Source organism: Ambystoma mexicanum, chromosome 6p (genome assembly GCF_040938575.1).
Source record: "Ambystoma mexicanum isolate Mex_15411 chromosome 6p, UKY_AmexF1_1, whole genome shotgun sequence".
NCBI classification, from domain to species: domain Eukaryota; kingdom Metazoa; phylum Chordata; class Amphibia; order Caudata; family Ambystomatidae; genus Ambystoma; species Ambystoma mexicanum.
The window spans coordinates 929,562,873-929,577,482 of record NC_090935.1 but is presented as its reverse complement, the minus strand read 5'-3'; positions in this window follow the sequence as shown (position 1 = coordinate 929,577,482).

The following is a 14,610-nucleotide window of genomic DNA, read 5'->3' as shown; positions in this document are numbered from 1 at the left end:
CGATGATGTTTGCCTTTACAACATTTTTAACCTCATCCATCACTACCAGCTTGTGTGCTTCTCGGAGTTTGTATGCCTTCAAATGGACCACTTTCACTTTTGGTGTTCTGATATAGCAGTAAGTACCATGTACTCTCCCTGGATTCTCACAAAATACATTGGGGTATGCAGTTAAGCTTGTTCAAATACTTTTGCTTATGTTTAAATATTTCTTGGGGATATCAGTTTGGAGTTGTCTATCTCCTCGGGTACCAAACAAGACAATATAGAGGAAGTAGTAGCGGAAGTATTTTCTTTCCACTCTTTCAGGATATTTACATGATAGAGGTGGGTCTTTTGCCTTCTATCTGGTTGGGCTATTTTATAGGTACAGGTTTCTGTTTACTGTAGTAGCTCATAGGGCCTGTGCCACTTTGAAATAAGTTTATTTTCAGAGGTAAGTAAAAGGACTAACACTTTCTGTCCTGCTGAAAAGGACCTTAGATTTACCTCCTTGTCATAGGTACATTTCTGTTGGTCCTGAGCTTTCTCCATATGAGTGTGGCCTAGACTCTGGACGAGTTTCATGGGCTCTCTCAATCGCATAGCTGTTTGTGAGAGGTGGATTGTAACCTCTTCTCTTTCTTTTACTATAGACCTCCGCAGGACCACTCCGAATTTCCCTTCAGCTCACACTCTTGTGTTATTTGCCCCTGCGTCTCTTGGTCTGGGTAGTTCAGTATCTAAAGTTCGAAAGTTCATCATTCACCTTTTCACTTCCTCTTTTAATTAGGATAATCTTGACCAATATGCATTTTAGACTACATTCACTTTGTCGCTTTAAAACAGAACATTTCACCTTAGTCAGAGACTTTTGAGTGGACTACTTCCTTTTGCCAGACCACTCTGCTACTCTCTATCCCTGGCTTCACAGTTATTGATCATTTAAAGTTCACCACAGGTCTGACTTCCTTCACATCTCATCCACACGCATGCAGCCTTCAATTGTGATGCAACTTCAATCTTTCGATAACACACACTGGCCTTTCATGTCGATCGCCAACTCACTCGCTGTGTGCATTCCTTTCTTGTCTTTGCAGTTTTATTTCACTAGTCAAGGTTAATACCACAGGTTTGGCCTTGCCTCCCCAACTCTGGTGTTCATCTGGGAGGGTTGCTGATGCCCAGAAACACAATGCAGATTTCTTGTCTGGGATTTGGCCTTTTCTGAGTATCTCTCACAGCTCTTTGGAGGCAACAACCTCTTGCAGGGATCTTCTGGGTTTCTTGTCCCTCTGTCGGTCAGTCTGCTCCTTCTTGTGTTCCACCTTGTTCAGAGTGCGTGTTCATGTTCTACCTTTTAAGCGTGTGGAGAGAGCTAATGGGTATCAGATGCATGTAATTAAAATCAAGTGGCTGACTTTGCCTGACCCAATTAGCGGGACATGTCCAATGAGATATATGTAAGGGTTAGCCTCTTCACTCTCAGTCACCCTCTTCCTTGGCCCAGTGTTTGTGTAGAAAAGGGGTGGACGTTGGGATGTTTGAGGATCCTATAAAATAGGATGGGTTATGGGTTCTGGAAAGGCGGGAAAACCGCATCTCACCATCGGTTGCTTCACTGCCAGTCCCTGAAAACCCATGACCCAGGTGATCCTCCTGCACTGGTCCACCCCCAGGGTCTGGATGCAAAGGTGATGGCCATACCCTGGCCACCTGAGAGAGAGATCCCCAGGCACTAGTAGGTGAGACACCCTTTGGTTTCTCACATACAATTGCTGGCTAGTATGCATAATAATTCTGTAATTAAGATCTGTTTGACTTGGGAGGGCATTGTGTCAGGACCGATCAAAAGCTTTTTGGGTTTAAACAGCATTGTGTCCTTGTTGTTGCATTCTTTAATGCATACATTTCTGATATAGATAACGTCTGGACACAAGGTACAACTTTCCCCATTAGCTATGCCATCTATAATCGAATTGGCTACCTTTTGCGGATAATCTGATGTACTTTGACAAGGCCCCTACTGGTCTTCAGCAAAAGCTAGACCTATTCTTTAGTTATGCCACAGCGAATAACCTGCTGCTAAATGGCAATACATCCAAAATTGTACTCTTCACCACCAAAACCGGGTCGAAAAATATGTATTGCAAGGTGGGGGAAAAGAGACTGGAAAAAGCATCTTCCATTAGATACTTAGGATACAATCTTGTCAGCAGCTACCCTTTATCTGAATGGAAGATTACTCTATGAGATACATCTCGACCGTTAATCTCACAGCTCAAGGGATTACACAATAAGTTATGCAAATTCTCACTCCTTCCCTTACTATGGTTCTACTTAGCGAAAGTGAAACCAGTTATTTTATATGGTTTACAAATGACAACTGCTGATTTATAACTGAACTTGAATACTCTGCAGGGAGTGATCTGGAAGGAGACCCTAAGCCTGTTTAAATCAATCCCTAACGTCATCCTTAGACATGAACTGGGGTTGATTTCCCTTCAGTTTAGGGTTCACTGGAGACAATTATCCAGCTATGCCAAAATGATTACTCCTCCGGCCAACTCCCTATATATCGATCCGGGAAAAATTCCTGCCACAAACGCCTTGCATTCGCTCTCCATTTTTAAAGCTAACATGAACATACTCCTCAATGACATACAAACCTCTGAGTAGGAACTTGTTCTGACACTAGCCGAGACCATACTTAAATTGTTTACTACAGATTGGTCGAATACGATAGAACTTTTAGAATCTCATAGCACATATGAAGAATGCACCATATTTCAAAGGAGGAGAAACGATCAACACAATACATATATCTCTTCTCCTGTGATATGTTGTGAAGTTTATATGTGCACTTTCGACTAACCCAATTATCAACTTCAGAACGCATTGGTAGTTGGAAGTCTGAAGAGATTCGAGCTTGACACTGTAGACTATATAGTTGCTTGTCTACCTTAGAGACATTGAAGTATCTAATTCTTTATTGTCCAAAGTTAACTACCATCAGAATATTTTACTTTAAAGCGTGGTCCTGGAAGAAACCATATGGTTAGGAGAAATGTTTTGGACAAGTCTACTGTCTCGCTGATTATAGCTCTATGTGGGTCCCTCTCAGAAACATTTAGGATACTTAGTGAAGGCCTATAAGAATTGCAAGAGCAGTCAACTAACCAGGGATGGCACCATGTAAGATCGGTTCCCAAATTAGTCCTTGCCACTTTAATTTAATGAGGGCTGGCTAGAGCATATATGTACTTAGTCGAGTTTTCCTTCTTTTTTTTCTTTGTCATTCTTTTCTCTTTTATTATTTACTTATGTAAATTGATTTTATCAATATCTGTTTTATCTTGATACAATGATTGTTCATTTCTTTTTATATAGAAATTGGAGAAAATGTTTGTAAAAGTTTTAAATGCCCATTTAAAAGCAAATCACAATTGAAAAAATATAACTTTACACATGTTATCAACTTTAGAAAGATTAATGGTTGTATTGAAGCCTAGGAATCGTGGTCTGATGACCATTATGTCCCAGGGTGTTCAAGGTTACCTGCTCTGGAATGAATCACCAATTGACTGCGTACTTCTGACACGGGCTATGTTCAACTGTATCCACCTGGGGGCTGTGGTGGCAGCTTGGTCCGGGGATGTGGATCGTTTCGGCCTTCTATGTGATGCTCCGTATGAGGATCTAGCCCATTTGATTTTTTTTTTGCCCTATATATGTGACCTATAGAAGTCATCTCATTAGGCCAATACTGCAGAAACTGGGCTTTGTGCATTATCAGCCAGCATTGATTTACCTGTTGTGGGCAAATTCACCCTATGTGGCCTGTTCCTTACTCCTGTTTTTGAAAAAAGCTTTTTATCATAGGAAATGTTTGCTGCAGTCATTGACCCGTAATGAGCTAACTGACAACACTAAATGGTATATATTTGTAATATCCTTTGGTTTTAAAAAAAAATATATATATTTGTATTGGTTTTACAACATGTAACATGAACATTCCCCAATTCCCGTCCCCTCCCCCCCTCAAACCCCTTCCAGGGTGATTCAACCTTAGTCTGTGAGACCAAGGTTTTGTGTTTTCTTTTCATTTAAACAGGTCCAGAATCTTTATGTTGTGCGGGCACCACTGTTCCATGTAGACACTTTGAAGGTATTCGAGGTTTGTGCCCCAGTGAAGTCTAAATTTTTGGTTGTTCTGCTGGATATTATATGTCAAAAGCTCCATAGTTATATAGGACCAGACTCTCCTCGTCCAGTCTATTACCAAGGGGGGGTCCTTTTGTTTCCATTTCTGGGCTACTTCCAGCTAGGCCACCATTAATAGTCCCATGAAGTTCTGCTTTTGCGTTTTGATGATCAGTTTGTCTTTTGGGTCCCATAACCCACACATCCACACTTCTTTTCCTGTTTTCCCAAATCGTGGAGCATTGAATAGATTTGCGCCATCACCTCAGACCAGAACTGCTGAAGTTTTGGGCTGTCCAATCAAGTATGCCACCAGTTCCCTTCTCCTCTGCATTCCCTCCAGCATTTATTCGTGGAGTTCCTATAGATCCCGTGAATCCTCTCCTACGTATAGTGCCACTGTATGAGTATTTTCATCCACATTTCTTTAGCTTGTATTGCCTTGGTGAGTTTGGGTATTATCCCCCATACATGTTCCCAGCGTTCTTTGGGGATTAAGATGTGTAGTGTTTTCTCCCATCTCTTTATATACACCCATTTTATGTCCTCCTCTGTGTTGTTGATGAGTTTGTATGTGTTTGATAAGAATTTTTTGGTGCCCGTGTTTGACATGATGTAAGTTTCAAATGGGGTATGCTCCCTTAACGCAGCATCTTTCATTCGGGGGGTGCTTAACCAATGATGTAGTTGTTCATATCTATATCTATCGATACTGTCTAGGTTTAGCAAGGATGCACAGTCTTTGAATGTTCTTATTTGTTGTGCGTGGTACATATCCCCCACAATTTTGCATCCTGCCTCGTCCCACTTCCGGAATGTACCCACCTGCGTTCCTTGTGGGAATTCTGGATTTTTCAATAGTGGCGTGAAAGGGGCTGGGCCAGTGGTCAGTGTTCTTTTCTACATGGCTCTATCCCAGATTTCTAACGTGGCATTCATTATTTCACTTATTCATAGATTGTGATGCCTATGTTTCCTCCTTACCCAAAGAAGGTGTCTGGTGGGTACTGCTGCAAACGCTCTGTCTTGTGCCGCCCATATCTTATGTGAATTCTCTGTTATCCATTCTCTCAATACCCATAGTTGAGCGGCCTCGCAGTATTTCTTGAAGTGTGGTAGGGCACATCCCCCATCCTTCCTTTGAAGAATGCTGGTGGGACTTTAATTGCTTGAAATAAGTAGAGAAGTTTCGGCAAGATGGTCATTTTAATTGCCTTTATCCAAACCCACCAGAAGATTGACAGGGGGTTCCATCTCGCTAGGTCCCATTGAATTTGGTCTAGTATTTGGGGGTAGTTTTGGGAGTATATGTCCTGTATTCTGCCTGTCAAGGTGATACCCAGGTATTTGACCCGTTTTACCGCTACTTTCAGATGCAGGTTTAATGCTACCGAGTGTATTTGGGCGGTGTTACACACCAGTATCAGGATCTCTGATTTCTGTCTATTGATTTTGAGAGGGAACCAAATATATCAATCTCGTGCATTAGAATCGGGAGAGACTCTTCCAGATCCCCCAGGATCACCACCATGTCATCTGCATATGCTGCAATTTTGTGCGTGTGACCTGCCATCTCTATCCCTTTTATTTCCTGGTTGTCTCTTATGCGGGCCAGTAGCGGCTCCAAAAATATGGCATATAGCAGAGGGGATAGGGAGAACCCTTGCTTTGTCCCTCTCATAATTCTAACCTTCTCGGACAGCTCTCCTTTCACTGTTACACGTATTGTCGGGGAGGTATAGCTTGCCCGTACCATTTCAATGGTGCTTTCTCCTATCCCCATTTTCCTCAATATGTGAAAAAGCAGCGTCCACTCTACGCGTTCGAAAGCTTTTTCCGCGTCTTAAACCAGGACCCTTTTATGCCTATTTTCTCTACCAAATGCAGGACCCTTCTGATGTTGTTGTGTGTTTGTCTTCCAGGGACAAACCCAGATTGGTCCTGATGGATCAATTTTGGGAGAACCTGTGTAAGTCTGGTGGCGAGTATTTTGGTATATAGCTTTGCATCTAAATTTATCAACGCTATCGGGCGGTAGGAGCTTGGCATTTGCAGTTCTTTCCCTGGCTTGTGAATTACCAACATCTTTGCCTCATTCATTGAATGGGTCACGCTTCCTCTATCTTTGAAGGTATTAAACAATTCTGCTAGGACTGGGGTCAACAACTCTCTGTATACCTTATATAATTGTGTGGTATAACCATCTGGGCCTGGGGCTTTGTTACTGGGGAGGTCCCTGATTGCTTTGGTAACTTCCTCCTCCATAATGTCCTCATCTAGCATTTGCTTTTCTTCTTCCGACAGAGTCGGAAGATGTACCTCGTCTAAATAGGTTTTTTGTCTCGTCTCATCTGGATGATCTGACAAGTAGAGACTGCGGTAGAATTGCACGAATATGTTCCCCATCTCAGATGACTGTGTTACCCTTTGCCCCGAGTATTCCAACAGGGCCCCCAATGTCCGATCTTGTCTATTCCCCTTGAGCTACCTGGCCAAAATTATATTGGCTTTATTAGCCTTGACATAGTACCAATGTTTCAGCCGGAGGAGGTGTTTCTCTGCCCTTTTTGTGCGAAGTGAGTCCAACTGACCTTGGTGTGTCTCAAACCTTTTTTTAGTTTTGACGTGGGATTCAATAGGATTTCAGCTTGGATTTTCCCTATGTTTTTCTCAAGTTCTTTTTCCCATTGTATATGCTGTCTTTCCCTCTGACCCTTTAGTGCTATTAGGTGAACCCTTGTGACCTCTTTTAACTCTTCCCCATGTGTTTCTTTGGAGATCTCTGGAAGATTATTACTTGTTAGGTATTCTGTTATGTGATCCTTAAGAGTGTTCTCCAGTACTGGGTCTCAGCGTATTTCCTCCAGGAGGTGCCATTTCCACAGCCCTCGGGTTTTGGGGGCCCATAGTACTTCGGTCCACAGTGGGGCATGATCTGAAAGTGATATGGAGCCTATCTCTGTGTTCCGTATTTTCCCCAGGATTCCCACCGTGGCCCAGAGGTAATCGATCCTTGACATGGGGTTATGTACATGTGAGAAATATGTGAAGCCTTGTTGTTTGGTGTGTATATGCCTCTAGACATCTCCCAATGTCAGGTTAGCCATTTTTTATCTTAATCCCTGGGTTCTCTGTCTGGGATCTGAACTGTCTAGGACGGGATGCCATGCTATGAGCTGGGGGGAAATCTGCCGAAAATGTGTGCTATTACCACCGCCGGGAAATCCGCCGGCGGTAACAGCGCGAAAATTCCCCATTGAGCCCAATGGGTAATGGGGCATTCCCGAATGGGCTCAATGGGGAATTACTTTACCGCCAAACTCGTGATCTGGCGCTATTAGCGACGGGGAGTTCGGCGGTAGGGCTATTACCGCCGGCGGTTATACCACCGGCGGTAATGGCCAAGTCATGATCAGTCTGCTTCTGTGTGATGTATCTGTATGTGTAGGGTGTCTCGGACCGCTATAAGGACTCCTGCCTTTTTCTCTTGTGCATTTGCCTGAGTTATGCGGTTATACCCTGTTTCAGGAGGTGATCAACTTTCTTTCTTTTCACTGGGGAGTTTAATCCTCTGATGTTATATGTGAGTATCTTCACTCCCATTCCTTAACAAACAATTGCATTCCTGTATGTGTACCTAGTAGCCTATCTAAGTATCTGAGTTCCTTCCCGGCCCTCTTTTCCCCCCACAAACAGCGCATCCCCCAACTTACCTGTTTCTCTCCCTCCCTCCCCCAAAACTGTCCTGAGGCAGGCTCTGGTTCCTATGACCGCTCAGGCGTTGCCCCTTCAGTGCCATGGCCATCTTCCCTCAGGGTCAACTTTTAGGGTGTCTTGAAACCCTCTAGATTCCAATTCTCGTCCCGAGCGATCTCCCCCCACCCCTCCGCACCTGTATTCTTGTATGTCTGCTCCTCCAACGAAACCAAAGATTCGGGATGGAGGACCTCCGGGCCATGGATTCCCTTCTGCATATCTTTTGGTCTACTCATTACTTGTTCATTTGTTAAGTGGCGGCCCCTTCACCTTTCTGTCATTTCTCTTCAATTCCCAAGTTGACTTCTTCTGGGCGGGCCTCTCTCTGTTAGTATCCTGTTTGTCCTCCTCATGGTCTTGAATACCCAGAATTTGCTGTCCTTCTTCGCAAGTTATGACCCTCTGCAGTTTCCCATCCCATGTGAACAGGAGTCCAAATGGGAATGTCCATGTACATCTGATTTGTTTTGCTGCCAGAGCTCTCACCACCGGGCCCATGTCTCTGTGTTTCTGCAGCGTGGACTGAGCCAAGTCCTGATAAAGCTGAATGTCTTGCCCGTTCATATGTATTTGGTCCATTGTCTGAGCTCTGCGTAAGATCAGTTCTTTTTGGGGATAAGACGAGAGTGCTGCCAGAACGTCCTGTGGGTGAGCCCCCGGTTCTCCCGTTCTCTTTGGGCCCACCCTGTGTACCCTGTCTATTGCGACCTCCTCTTCATCTTTTTCATCGATGATATCCTTGAAGACTTGTTGTACCGCCCCCTTCAGATCTTTATCTTCTACTGATTCCGCCATATTTTTTATTCTTATATTCGATCGCCTTGAGCGATTTTCTAAATCTTCATTCTGCAGTTCGAGGTTGTGGGTCCTTCGCAGGAGATGTTCCTTAGTCGCCACGTGTTGTTGTGTTTCCTCATCTAGGTCTTGTGCTATTTTCTACAGGGTATCTGTCCTCTCCCCTAGGTCCGAGTTCTCTGACTTTAGCTCTTGCACTGCTGTTTTCAGGTCGCTCTTCATTGAGTCAAATTGGGTCTGCATCGTAGCGATAAACTGGGCTTGAAATTCCCTGAACCATGTTTTCATGTCTTCCCTCAAGGCCATGTCGGTATGCTGTTTCTCTGCAGTGGCTTTAGTTGATTGACCTTCTTGCCCCTTCCTCCTCGAGGAAACTATAAGTGTAGCTGGGTCTGCCCCCCAAAATTGCATCAGGGTCTGAACTTGCTTCTTCTGTGATGACTGCTGTGCGGCTTGGGTTGGTCTCACCCTGGTCTTGGACATAGATGCTGTTGATCGCCCTGGAGCCTCTGACCGAACCGAGTATGTTTTTTGTGGGGGGTTTGGGCCCCCTGCTGCACTCTTGTTCTGGACTGGACATGGAGTTGTATCTATCCCTGTGTCTGTCTCTCTGGATGATCTGGACCTTTCCTGGGGAGTGATTGTTAACTGTATGTATACCCACAGCAAGTGTGGGGTTCCCTGTTTCTCCAGGTATTTCCTGCTGCCTGCTATGTGCAGTTCGGGTTCTGGGTTATCGGGTGTGCCCCCGTTTTATTTGGGTATTCCTCTGAGTGCCTCTGTCTATGCTTATTTGCGCGCACCCTTAGTGGGGATGTTTCCCTGGGCCGAAGTGATGGGACTCTTTCATACTCACGGATCCTTATATGTCCTGCTTAGCCCCTGGTGCCTCCCGGGTGGTGCTGTGATTCTCCGTAGAGGCACCCCTTGCCGTCCGAGACTAGGGAGCGTGTCCCTGGTTTTGTTGTTCTGGCCCCCCATGGCGTTGTGGTGGAGGGGGGTGAGGCCTCCCACCTCCGCCGCTCTGCTTATCTGTTGGGCTGATCCGACTTGGCCAGCGACTCAGGACACAGACCCCCTCCTATTTTCCTTCCTCCCAACCGCCATACACTGCGTGGGCGGAGGGGATTCTGGAAGCAGCCACGTGCAAGGCCCACCACACTGGCCTCAGCGAACACTGAACAGTTCCGGTTACAGTGCTTCTCCGGCTTCTGATGTGGCCCCTCCCGCGGGGTTCTAGAAGGGAGGGGCCGCCTACCTCCACATCTCCGGTGTTACTTCGGGATAATCCGGCACCTTCCTGCCCCAGGTGACGGTTCGAGGTGCAGGCCCCTTCTTTGTTTGTTTTATTTTATTTTATTTATTTATTTATTGATTGATTTTTCTCCCCCCTCCTCTCAGCGGGGTTACTCTGTGTGGGGGGAAGGTATCGCCCGGAGCCGCCGCCTCGCGAGGCACGGCCTGCTGTTCTCTGAGGCCGCCGCTGTGCTCCAGTTACTGCATGTCACAAAGGGTCTGGGGCACAGTCTGCCCACTCCCCGGCCCCCGGGACACGCAGGGTTCTGCCGCTCTGCTTCACATGCCGGGAATGCGGTTCCCAGCCAGTCCGGTCCCTTTGTCGTGGCTCGGCGGGCCGGGTGGCTGCCCGCACCCTGCTCTGCTTTTCGTTGGATTATCTGGTTCAGCCGCCTCAGGCACTTGGCCCCCTTGTTCCACGGGCTGTCCGGTCCTCCTTGTCAATCGTATGCAACCATCCACTTTATTATATTGCTTTTTTGGTGGAGGGTGGGATGGAGCAGTGCTCAGGCACGTCCGTCCTCTCCACTCCACTGCCATCTTGGAATCCCTCCTTTGGTTGTTTTAATATTGTTTTTATAGATGTATTGCTACTGATTTTTTAATTTTGTATATCTCTGTATTATGTACTGTTTTTATGGATTTCCGAAATAAACTTGATGATGATGATGGTTGTAGTTTTCTAATATTAAAGACTCTAATCAAGCATTCCCACTAGGTCAGTGCCTTGTCTGGGATTGCTCAAGGGAAGCCCTTATTTCTATATTTTTATGACACGTTATAATCTGGATGATGAACCTTTGTATAACGCCCCTCTCTTAGTATCCCCCTGATCTCACTGAGCCAAGAAGTAGGTTTGTTTTGCAATTTCAAAGATTTATTGAATAATTAAACAATATATATATATATATATCACGCTTTTATAAATAAATTGATAATTGATAACACACTTAGATATATGACAGTGATCAACACTGGATGACGTTATACTAGCACACTGGTTTAATTACTTAGGAGTAGTATAGAGGATAAGGTAGCTTAGAATGCTTTATATGGTACAAGAAAATGCAAGGTGGAAAAGAAGCAACACAGGAATATACTTGATATGATTTCAGCAAAACATAATATAATCACTTTTCCCCTTTTGGCAATTCACCCCCCCTCTATGCAATGTAAGGAGGTGGAAGTAACACACACAGTCTTCAGAAATACAATCACAGTACAATACGAATTCAGTTCCCCCCTAGCAAGCTTAGAGAAACAGGGATGATTTTAAACACAGGCAAAGTACTTTAAAGGTGGTATGCAAAGAAGGGAAAAATATTCTAAAAATGATTTTAATTCCCTCTAGAGGTTCAGGGTGAGTGAGAGATACTTTAAATCAGTTCAGGCCAGCCCTATCAATGATTCAGGGCTGGTTACCAGGTTGAAAACGGAATTCCGTAATGGAAGCAAAAGACAAATATTTTTACACGTGGCTGAAATGAAACAAAATGTCAAATCGCGGCAATTTAGTCGCGTGTGTCGAGCGCAATTACGAAGAAACTATAAGGAGTAGCAAGTCGCTTGTTGGAAAGCTTAGCATCCCAGCTTTAAAATAAAAGTTAAATCTTGCTTCTATCACAAACGGTTCAAGAGATACGGACGATTTTGTGAAGGTAGATTCTCAAAATAAAAGTTAAGCTCAGAATGACAGATGTCAGATTTGCAGCTTTGAATCAACAGGAGGGACACGATTTCTATGATGCAGTTCTCAATAGGTTAAAATAGTTTGAATTAGATTATTTTAAACTAAGAGATTGGTTTTGCACAGTTCTGGCTGAGTACTCACACTATATTTTGGACAGGAATGCGACTTCATCACGGATCGGGTCAGGATTGGCAGCGGTTCTCTCGCCACTTGGTACTGGTTCTGCGCACAGCGATCTGCGACAGCTCTCAGCACTGCACAGTGATCTGGTCTCTCTGGATCTCTGGTCCCTCTGGAGATTGATGGATTTGAAGTCTGGAGTATCCCGGCAAAGCGTCCCGCATGAAAGTGGACAGTGAATGTCCCTGCCTGGTTTCCAGTGGCTCTTTTTATGTCTTTTGAAAATGGGTGTGGATGCTAACTTTCTTTGCCCAACCCACTCACGATTTGATATGTCAAGGATTTCTCTTTGACCTGATTTGAGAAGGGAACAGTGAGTCAGAGTGATGAGGTAGGTTTATGGTCAGAGGATCCTCCCCTTGTCAAATTGCACACAAATCTATTTCTGATCCAAATATCCATTTATCTATGTACCATTTTTCTAATATTACATGTCCAGTTAACATATTTTCTGTAGCACCAAACCATCCGATCCCTGTCTTTGTAAGATGTCGTGTCCACTCTTGACAGAATTCTGCCCTTTTCATCCAGATACCGACCTCTAAACTTTTCCAGATTTTACACAAATGTGCACAAGGGATATGGGTTTCAGATGATAAAGTGTTTTTAACATGAATACATTTAGAGTAACAACCTTATTTTCCGCTACTACTCCCCAGAACATACCACAGAGTCCTGACACCTCTTAAAATGTGCATAGAAAAATCACAAGAATGATGATATTATTTATATAATTTTTACAAGTCCGCACTATGTGGTTTTCCAAAGCACATGCTGGAATTTCTGGTTTGTCCACTTCCCCCAAGCTCAGCTTGCTCACAGAGGCACTTCTCCTCCCACTTCTCCCAAGAGGAAGCTATTTTACGACCCCCCCCCAATATAACATTTGCCTGAGCCGAAGACAGTGCTTTGTTCAGTTTCCTGCAGTCCCCACGTGCCACTCCCCTAATTCAATCAAAGAGGTGTCATCTCCTTTTGGCAGGGGCAGCGGAATGCAACCAGGCCTGGGAACACAGCTGCTGATCAAGTTTCAACTCCTGTTGGGGGTAGTTGTCAGGCAGAATTCAATCTCTTTAAGCCAGGCTTCAGTTAAATGTCACTTTGGTTCACAGTTTTCTACATTCAAACCAAACTTTTACACATGCAGCTAGAACACTGATTCTAAGTTCAAAACTATGACATTTAAACAATTGCAACCCATGTGACACTCAAAAGTAGGTCACTCATTTCTTCTAAACATTTCGATTTTAGTGGCTTTAAACCCAAATTCACTTAAGCTGCTGACACCCCCAGCTATTTTCAATACATACATTAGACAATTACTTCCTTCAGGTCATTTCAGAATATAGTTTTACATTGTATCCACCTCTTAGTAAGTCTTTCTTGGGCCTGGTTTGGTTCATTTGTTCAGTTTTACACAAGTGTATGGTGGTTTTAAAACGCCAGTTTTCTGGTAGTGGTCAGCACCAGTATTGCACCTATTTTGACACTAATAACAACAGATTTTGAACAGCACCATATTCCTTAGCACTGATTTCGCTCATGGCGCTTCTGGCCCCTCACGCTCACACTGGTGGGTGGCAGGTCAGGTGACCATTTTGTTGTGCGGAAAGACTGCGCGGTTCTCCAGGATTCTGGCGCAAATGTGGGCTTTTCCGCCCTCTTGGATTTCCTAATCCCACAGCACCAAGTGTTGCAGCATGATAGTCCAAACGTGGGTCAGGACATCCAACACTAAAACAGATTGAAACCTAGGAACTACGGTTACACATATATCTCTGCAGTAGGTGGGTTAATCTCCTGATATATCTTACTGCAGAGTTTAATGTGTTGTCCTACTTGGATAACATTGCCAGATGCACAGGACTCCATTTCCTCTTGCTAAACCCCACAGCAAGCCTCACCCGGCCACTCTCTTTCCCCTAACATATCTCTCCCTTCCTGACGTCTTTTACTTTATTGTGTTTATTCGTTTCCCCAGTAATAGCACAGACCTGTCTGAACTTCGCCTGATTGTCCCTCAAGATATTCAACTATTAAAGGAGATGTGGACAGATGTGTGCTGGAAGAATAATCTGCAGGCACCTGCAAACCTTCCAGAATCTCAATAAAAGATTTGCATGGGGTGTGGATTTGTTTGTGTCACAGTTCATTATATGCAGAAATCAGTCCTTAGTTGGGTAGAACTAAACTTCAGTTGGGAGCACATCACACAAAAACTACTGACATCACACGGCTCCTGCAGTGTTGATTAGTGTTGATTAGTAAATTCACCTTCACGTAGAGACAGGGACGTAATTTCACCAAAATACCAGGGGTAGCAGAAGTAACATCACATGCCCCTTGACCTTTAACAACATCACAGGAAGTGATGTCATTTGGCCCCACCCCAAAAGAGAAGCCATGGGAAGCCAACAAACATGACCTTTCACCCCTTTAATGAGACTAGCAATTATTGTATAGAATTTCAGAAAGACAAATTATTTGTTATTCCTTTTCTTTCTTATTTAGGGTCACCACTGAAAGTGCTACACTTGTGGAACCCCCTGTTTTTTAAGACGGCTTAACATAAATGCCAGCCTCTCCAGACAAAAAAGAGCCACATAGCACTGGCCACAGCCCAGGAGCTTCATTGTAAAAAATAATAATAATGTTTAGGGGTAGCATGGGAGACCACAGGGGTAGCAAGGGAAACCTCAGGGGTCACTGTT